The sequence below is a fragment of the Dioscorea cayenensis genome, chromosome 5, assembly GCF_009730915.1.
Source record: "Dioscorea cayenensis subsp. rotundata cultivar TDr96_F1 chromosome 5, TDr96_F1_v2_PseudoChromosome.rev07_lg8_w22 25.fasta, whole genome shotgun sequence".
In the NCBI taxonomy this organism is placed as follows: Eukaryota; Viridiplantae; Streptophyta; class Magnoliopsida; order Dioscoreales; family Dioscoreaceae; genus Dioscorea; species Dioscorea cayenensis.
The window spans coordinates 18,844,831-18,853,667 of NC_052475.1; the positions used below are offsets into that span (position 1 = coordinate 18,844,831).

Consider the following 8,837-nt stretch of genomic DNA (forward strand, 5'->3'; position numbering starts at 1 on the left):
TTCACACGGGCGTGTGGAATTTCCACACGTCTGTATGGATTCTCTTTTTTCCTATTTTCTCGAAGCTCAGTAGCCAGTGCTACTAGTATCTATCTTTATAATGTTTTCTATAGTACCCTACTACATTAGGCACTGAAATACTCTCGAATCCATACTTTCATCAAGGTAGCATAAGCGGGCACACGTTCGTCGTTGATTGCCTTACTTCTTCAATAACGGACATGTTGGTGGGATCTTGTTCTATATGCACAAGTCGAGAATGCTTGAATATGACGCCTTGTGCCCCTCCAAATAGTTATGCTAACTCAAGTACGAAGAGGTTGGCACAGATTCTAGCATTTGGAAGCCGACCTATGTCTTTCCGTTTGACCCTTTAGCAAGATTTCCTCCACAATTAGTGCATTACGACCCACATTGGCTTCTTTCTCTCATAATCGGCCTCACAACCCTACCTACACAAAAGTAATATAAATACACCTATATTAGCGTTAAAAACTCGAGAAAAGTAATGACTCAACATAAGGAAAGAACACTTCATATTCTTATCGCACAAGCACTTATCAGGCTATCTGGCAATCAAAGTGGGTATGTCCTCCAACACACCGGGTGCAAGTAGTCATGGCCACCACTCTATTAGAAGTTAGAAGGTCTAACTTCTTACTCAATAATTCCACTTGGGCCACCAAAAATAGCTGCATCTATTTCATGGAGTCCGGCCACTTTTTATCCTTTTCTGCGAGTTCCAGTCAGTAGCTTTTTCATGGTCATATCCTCCACCAGCTCGTCGAGGCCTCTTTGGGGTTTTACTCCCCATTGTTCCTTCAATAGGCGGCATCTAGCAATTGCCTTGTACTCGAATTAAACCCATAATAGAAAAGTCCCGAATAATCATCCATTCGGAAAATCCATATTGTGGGCACCTCCGCAAAAGATCCTTGAAGTGCTCCCATGTCTCAAACAATGATTCCAATACCATATGCATAAATGATGATATCTCATTTTAAAGCTTCACTGACTTCCCTGCATGAAAGTATCTTGCAAGGAAAGCTTCGACCATCTTATTCCAAGTCATGATGGATGCTTTTGGCAAGGAATAAAGCCACTGATTGGCTTTTCTTTTGAGAGAAAATGGGAAAGCCCATAATCTTATAGCATCATTTAATACACCGTTAATCTTCAACATGGCACAAACTTGCAAGAAGTTCTCTATATGGTTATTTGGATCCTCATTGACAAAACCATTGAATTGCTCTGACTGCTGAATTATCTGGATGAATGCTTGCTTCAGCTTAAAGTTCGGAGCTATAATCGGGGGTCACACAATACTCGATTGTGTGCCCAAAACTGAGGGTTTAGAATAATCAGAAAGGATTCTCTGTTGCTTAATCTATTCTGCCATATTATCTAACCCTTGACGTTCTACTTCAGCTCAGATTGACTGTTCCCGTACAAGTTCTTTCCCTCTTCTTCTAAGTGTTATCTCAAGCTCAGGATCTCCTTCAACAATGTGTGAAGGGTTCCTCGGGTCATAACCTGGAGCTGTAACCAAAAAGAAAAGAAAACTCAGAACAATCATAGAATAAGAAAATGTGAAATAGAACGAATGAATGAATGGCTAAGATAGCCAATTGCAAAGTATCTCTAAACGCCTACTCCACAGCAACGGCGCCAAAAACTTGACAACATCTCTTGCGTGTTACCCGCAAGTGCACGGGTTTGTCGAGTAATAAATTCTCAGGTGAGTGGGGTATCGTATCCACAGAGAGTAGGGAGTAAAAATACTTAAATTGCTACTTAACCAAGTAAATATGAACAATGATTGTGTTGATAAGGTGTAGTGTAAACAAGAGTAAAAGAAACAAGAAAAAGAAGCACAAGTAGGCGAGAAATAAGGCAATCGATAGAAGTGGGGTACTTGGATATTGTTCCGCCTAAGATAATCATTTCAAGTGTAAAACCAACTATTATGCTTCCCAACTAATACATTAATGAGTCGTGGAGATCCTAAGATACATGGTCCCAAATCTAAGGTCAACCATGACTAACTCTACACCAAGTCCCAGTGGAGAAATCGATCAGTCTCAACACTTTGCAGTGTGTATAGTTGCAAGATGCTCTAGGGATTCCAAGTGAAAATCCCTATTCCTATGTGTAGACCTAACCTTTTGGTCCAAGCGGAAGCTCCCTAGTCACAATTAAGCCCTAGGTGCTAAAATCACTTCAACGCTTCACTCCGTTGCATTTGTAACTAAGCCCAAGTGGAAGGTCATCCCTTAGCCCGTTCACTCTACTATGACCACAAAAAACTCTTGGAACGTGGAGGTAGAGTAAATCAAATCGAAGGGGAAAGGGGACGCTCTGCTACCTCTCGACTCACCCTCTTAACCCTCTCTAATCTAGCTTTGTCTAACCCTCATGGCGTTGTCACCCATCCACAAAAGTTACCAATATAGACTCTCAACCCTAGTGTCACTCTAAGGGAGAAATCATTCAACAAGCATTCAAGATTGGAACTCAATTAAAACATCAATTAAGGAAAGCATAATAAAAAGGTTTAAAGAAACAATAGCATCGTAGGGGTTCGAAATCCAAGTACCCACTAGGGGTTTAGCTCTCTATGGAGCTAGTTACAATCAACAATGAAATTAAATATAAAAAAACAAGTAATCCATACAAAAAAACCTCCTCGGTGTATGCGTGCCCGATGGTCTTGTGGAGTAGTTGAGTCTTTGATAAGTGCTTGAGTAGACATATTTTTATATATGTTTTACATGCATTGAGCATCATTTTTACTGTGGTTTATGTCTCATATTGTGTATTTGGTGTTCTTTTATGCATATAGGTTGTGAATGCCTTGAAGAGTAAAAAGGAAGCAAAGATAGGCTATAAAGACACAATGTTGGGAGTTCTTGTTCAATTCAAGGACCAAGACACGAGAGCAGTTCATAAACGTGGAGATGTGTGCCAACTTCCAAGAAGATTCAAGTCAATTCACCATTTGGAAGGGCACAAAAGGCAGCCACATCTTCATATTCCTTTCTCTTTGCTGAAGATTGCAAGACCTCTCAAAGATACGTCGATGAAGAAAAAGTTTTATAGTCTACCACATGGGACGTGTGCCCGGACATGTGGCCTTAAGAGAAGAGTGTTCGGATCGCGTTTTGTGAAAAGTATTGTAGCAATTTCACTGTAGCGATCCTGCGAAATTGCTCATTCGCGGCGGCGTGGAAATTCCAGCGCCCGCGTGGAAATTCTTGCGACCGCGCAGCGCGTGGAAAATCCACACGGGCGCGTGAGGGCACGTGACAAGCGCGATCTAAGGCCTATAAATAGCCCGTTTTGCCCTATTCTTTTCTCATCTTTTGTGCGGCTCTTGAGGGGTGAGGCGGCTAGGGGTTTGGAGAGGAGGTCTTTGCGGCTTTGGGCGCTTTGTCACCAACTTTGATCGATTCCTCCTCCGTCATAGCATCAAGGAAGCCACCGGTGAACCTAGCTTGGAGTGGGTCCTTCAAGGCGTCGAAGCTCTCCATCAAGGCCATCGGTTCATATATAAGGGGGTTTATTTCTATGGTTTTAATGTACTTTCATTCATTGATGGTGTGTTTTGTATGTTGCTCCATGGAGGCTAAAACCCTAGAGGGTATTTGGGCTTGTGAACCCTAGGATTCTCATCTTTTTGTGGATTTGCTTTGTGTTTCTATTTAATCCGAGTTTGATTAAGTTTTAATCTTGTATTGTTTAATGCTTGCTTGCTTTTAATTGATCCTTATGGTTGATTTGGTTTGCATGATTTGTTGCCTTGGTGGGAGAGAGATCTCCATTAGGGTTAGAACCTCAAGATTGAAGAGGGTTGAGAGGGTGAATCATGAGATAGTGAAGTATCCCCTTTCCCCTCCGATTGGTGTATTCTATCTCCATTCCCTAAGCTCTATGCAACCATATTTGGTGGGAGGCGTGAGATTGCTCGATTTCTCCGCCCGGGACCTTGTAGGGGGTTAGGATCCTTCGCCCGGGAATTAGGGTTGGATCAATCTTTAGGAATTGGATACACAATTTGGAATCCCTAGAGTGCTTTGCGGTCATATGTGGTGTGAGGTGTTGAGATTGAGTGATTTCTCCACGGGACCTCGTGAGGGGACTAGTATCGGTGATCTAGAGATAGACCCGATTATGTTTGGATTTCCATGACTTAACTTACTCATCATAGAAACACTTTGCTTATCCGGTACCCTAATACACGAATCCTAGGGGAGCATTGCCCGAATACCCCACTTTTATTGATTGAGATTCTCCTTCCATTTTACCCTTGCATATTCGTCTCCGGTGTTCATCTCTTCGCACATTAGATCACCACACTATCCCATTATCATTAGGCTAGATAGCGAGAGAAGAAGTTAGTACTAGTAGCCACTGTTCACTGTGGATTCGACTACCCGACTCACCGGGTATTTATTACTTCGACACCCGTGCACTTGCGGTACACACACGCATATTCGGACGTGTCAAGTTTTTGGCGCCGTTGCCGGGGAATAGGATACTAGGAACGCTAGGACTTTGTTGCTCTAGCCATTTATCCATTTTTCATTTTATTTTTTTCTATTCCACACTTTCTTTTTCTTCCATCATTCTCATCGGTTTTTTTATTTTTGTTTTCATCCATTTCACTTTATCTTCTTCCACCGTTTCTATTTTGTTTTATTTTTGTCTTACTTACTTTTTTTCTTGCATGGAACTTGAATGATGATTAATCCAATTTTTAAACTTATATTTTTCAGGTTGAAGCTCTCACTAGAAAAACTTGATCAATTTGTTAATGTTCATCAACATCACAATCCATATCGCATCAACTATCATCCAAATCAAAGGAGCTACCCAAATCTCTTGTGGGATATTGATGAACAACAATGGGAAGCACCTCAAGAAGAATTTCAGATGGATGAGAAGCTTGAAGATGATGTACTTGGTTGGAAAAGAGTGTTACCGAGATTTATTGAAGCCACCGATGCTCGTTTCCAAAAATATTGAGGCCACATTAAGTTGTCACGAGGTCTCCATCAAAAAAACATTGAACATCAATTAGGAGAGATCTTGGACATGCTTGCTAAGGAAAAAAAGAAGAATTTGAACAAGCAAGGCAAGTATCTCCGGGACATGATGAGGCCATGAGCAACATTGAAGAAATTGGGCAAATTGAGTACATTGGGGTGGAAAATGAAAAGAAAGAAGTTGAACATCATCTTGAGATTTTTGGATTGTGTGAATGAAGATTATGCTTGTGAGCGAGGAAATTTTTCAAGGGGATTTGCTAGTCTCATGTTCTTTCCAAGTTGAAAAATACACAAGAAGAAGCAAATCCCAAGGTAATGGAACAAGCATTTCTCTTTGGGATTGATCAAACTCTTACAATGCAAGAGAGAGATTTTGGGAAGGGAAGAAGATGTGGGTAGGAGATTGAAAGCCATCCAATGACCCACCTATGCTAATGCTTGGACAATTCCCAACCCAAATTGTTTCCTTGGAGGCCAAAAAGTAAGATGGTTTGGACTCTCCAACAAATACTTCATCCCGACAAGTTGACTCTTGGTTTAAAGGAAGTAGCTATGCAATGTCTAGTCGGGAGGAACACACTCTTTTCAAGCCTCCATAAGGTAAGGAAGAGGTACGTCAAGCTTAGTGACGTAAAACAAAGCGCTTCTTGGGAGGCAACCCAAGTTTTTTTAAATGTTTTTCTAGTTTAGATTTTTCATTTTCTCTGATAATAAAATCATGAGTGTGTGCTTTGTTAAATTTTTTTATTGGTGTTGAGTTCTTCATGAAGATTTTTTTGGTGTTTTTAGTTTAAATGTATGTGTGTGGCATGGTTTAGGATGATATTCATGTTTTTTTAGTTGGGAAATTGGACTTAATTTCATGTAAATATCTCTATGGATGTGTTTTCGCAGAAATTTGCAGCCCACATGGGCGCGTGGAATTTCCACGCGCCGCATGTCTGATCCCACGCCCCCATGTGGAGTTTTCACACCCCCATGTGGGGTAAATTGATGAAAAAGACCACTATTCACCATTTTCATTCACACGTCCCTTCATCTTTCTCACACACCCACACTCCCAAACATTTTTCCTTGGTCATTAAAAGGTTTAGAAGGGTTTTACCAGCCATTTAATCATACTTTATTCCTCAATTCACACCGGTGAGCTCTCATTTTTCTAACCTTCTCCATGCCTCCATTTTTCAAAATTTATGTGGATATCTTAGTTCTTATGCATTGTTCTTCATGGAAATCATCTTAATATGCTTGAGAATACTTTTATAAGAGTTTTGGTACACCATTGAGGCCCGACATGGCATTTTTGGCCATGGCAAGGCTCCCACATGGTCGCGTGCGATGCCCACGCGACCGCGTGGGCTGAAAAAAATACCCAGGAAACCCACGCGGGCGCGTGGAAAATCCACGCGACCGCGTGGGAATTCCATGCGGGCGCGTGGATTTTCCGCACGCCCCTGTGGGCTGCTTTCAGGCCAAAAATTGGCCACACGGGCGCGTGGATTTTCCACGCGGCCATGTGGATTCCTGCAGCTTGCCATTTCATGAAAATTTGCATTTCTTTGGCAATTTTCTTGCAGGTAGGACACCAAGGACCGAAAAACTTGCTCCGAAATGCTTTGATCTTCTATGGTCACCCTTGGATGAGAACATTCTTTTGACACATCGACAACACCAGAAGATGATGCCAATGCTTCAAGCATCCCACTCATGATTCTTTAGATTTCTTTACTTTTGTCCTCATTTTTTGTTTTCTTTATTTTATCGTTTAGACTGTAGTTATCTTTGTGCTAGTTTGTACTTCATTTGTTTTACTTATAAAAACTCATACATCTTTTCTTTTTGTTGAGCTTCACTGAACCCCTTATATACTTGCAGATGGCCTTGAGAGTGATGTTGATGGTGTTTTAGTCATAGACACGATCATGTGCGTTGTCCCATGGTTGTGTGAGCTTCACAACCCTATACAACACGCCCTTGAGTTGGACTTCACCAAAGCGATTTAATGAGGAGTTCGGGGGAGTCCTATTTTAATTGCATTCCCACACATTATGCTTCCATTGTTATTATTTTTATTGTGCTTGCATGTGTACATTGAGGACAATGTACATCTTAAGTGTGGGGGAGGGTTCACCTTATACATGACTTTTACTTGTGTTTTTCATGAGCATGCTCTTGTTGCCAATGAAGGTTCACCTTAGGGTTAAGAGTTTAATTCTTAGTTTTTTTGGAGGTTATAAACATGGATTTTTATCATGCTCTAGTTTTTCATCCAATTTTTCTTGAATATTTTTTTGTCTGTTTGCTCTTTGTGCACTTTTTCTCACTCATTAGACCTATGAAGACTCTAGTTCATTTTGTTTGGGACTTTAGTGTGCTAGTTTTATGAAAAAAAAAATAAAAATAAAAAATAAAAAATAAAATTAAAAATAAAATTAAAAATAAAAAATAAATAAAAAAAAATCAGAAAATTCAGAAAAATTTGGAAATTGTTTGTTGTTTGTACATAGGGGGTGGAAAGAGCTACCACTCATGATGTATGTAGCTACTCTCATAAGTCGGATACTTGTTATGCCCTAATGAGAGAAAGAGCTATCTCATGGGATGTGTGAAAGCTACCACCCTTGGTAGAAAGAGCTACCACCTCGAAAGTGTGAAAGCCACCCGGGAGGCATCTTGGGAAAGGGCTACCTTAGAGGATTGTGTGAAGCTACTACCTATTCTTTTTGTTCATAAATAAGTCCCGTTTTAATAAGAACTTGGTAGTGGACATAGTGTTGACATGAGTTGAGTTTTTCACACACACACGTATTCGGATTTTATCATATTCATTTTTTTGATTGGATTGTTTGCTAGAGCATTGATTGCTTTTGTCTAGTGTTTGATTCTCTCCATGACTATAGAATTTTTATTCTTGTACTCATTTGGTGAACCTAAGGCCAAGCACTTCTCTTTTTCTTTCCATAGGTATAATGTTTAATTTTGCTTGAGGACAAGCAAAGACTTAAGTGTGGGGGAGTTTGATAAGTGCTTGAGTAGACATATTTTTATATATGTTTTACATGCATTGAGCATCATTTTTTTACTGTGGTTTATGTCTCATATTGTGTATTTGGTGTTCTTTTTATGCATATAGGTTGTGAATGCCTTGAAGAGTAAAAAAAGGAAGCAAAGATAGGCTATAAAGACACAATGTTGGGAGTTCTTGTTCAATTCAAGGACCAAGACACGAGAGCAGTTCATAAAGCGTGGAGATGTGTGCCAACTTCCAAGAAGATTCAAGTCAATTCACCATTTGGAAGGGCACAAAAGGCAGCCACATCTTCATATTCCTTTCTCTTTGTGAAGATTGCAAGACCTCTCAAAGATACGTCGATGAAGAAAAAGTTTTATAGTCTACCACATGGGACGTGTGCCCGGACATGTGGCCTTAAGAGAAGAGTGTTCGGATCGCGTTTTTGTGAAAAAGTATTGTAGCAATTTCATCTGTAGCATGCGCATCCTGCAGTGCAGATTCACGCGTGAAATTCTGCACCGCAGGCGAGTGGAAAAATCCACACGGGCGCGTGAGGGCACGTGACAGACGCGATCTAAGGCCTATAAATAGCCGTTTTGCCCTATTCTTTCTCATCTTTTGTGCGGCTCTTGAGGGGTGAGACGGCTAGGGTTTGGAGAGGAGGTCTTTGCGGCTTTGGAGGCGCTTTGTCACCAACTTTGATCGATTCCTCCTCCGTCATAGCATCAAGGAAGCCACCGGTGAACCTAGCTTCGGAGTGGGTCCTTCAAGACGTC

At 40.8% G+C, this 8,837-nt stretch overlaps 1 non-coding gene across 1 annotated transcript; it reads left to right on the plus strand.

Annotated features, from left to right (window-relative positions):
* The first annotated feature begins 902 nt into the window (after positions 1 to 902).
* Positions 903 to 1,009, plus strand: LOC120262652. Its single transcript, XR_005536913.1, has one exon. It is a non-coding gene; the product is annotated as a small nucleolar RNA R71 (small nucleolar RNA).
* Positions 1,010 to 8,837: the final 7,828 nt, after the last annotated feature.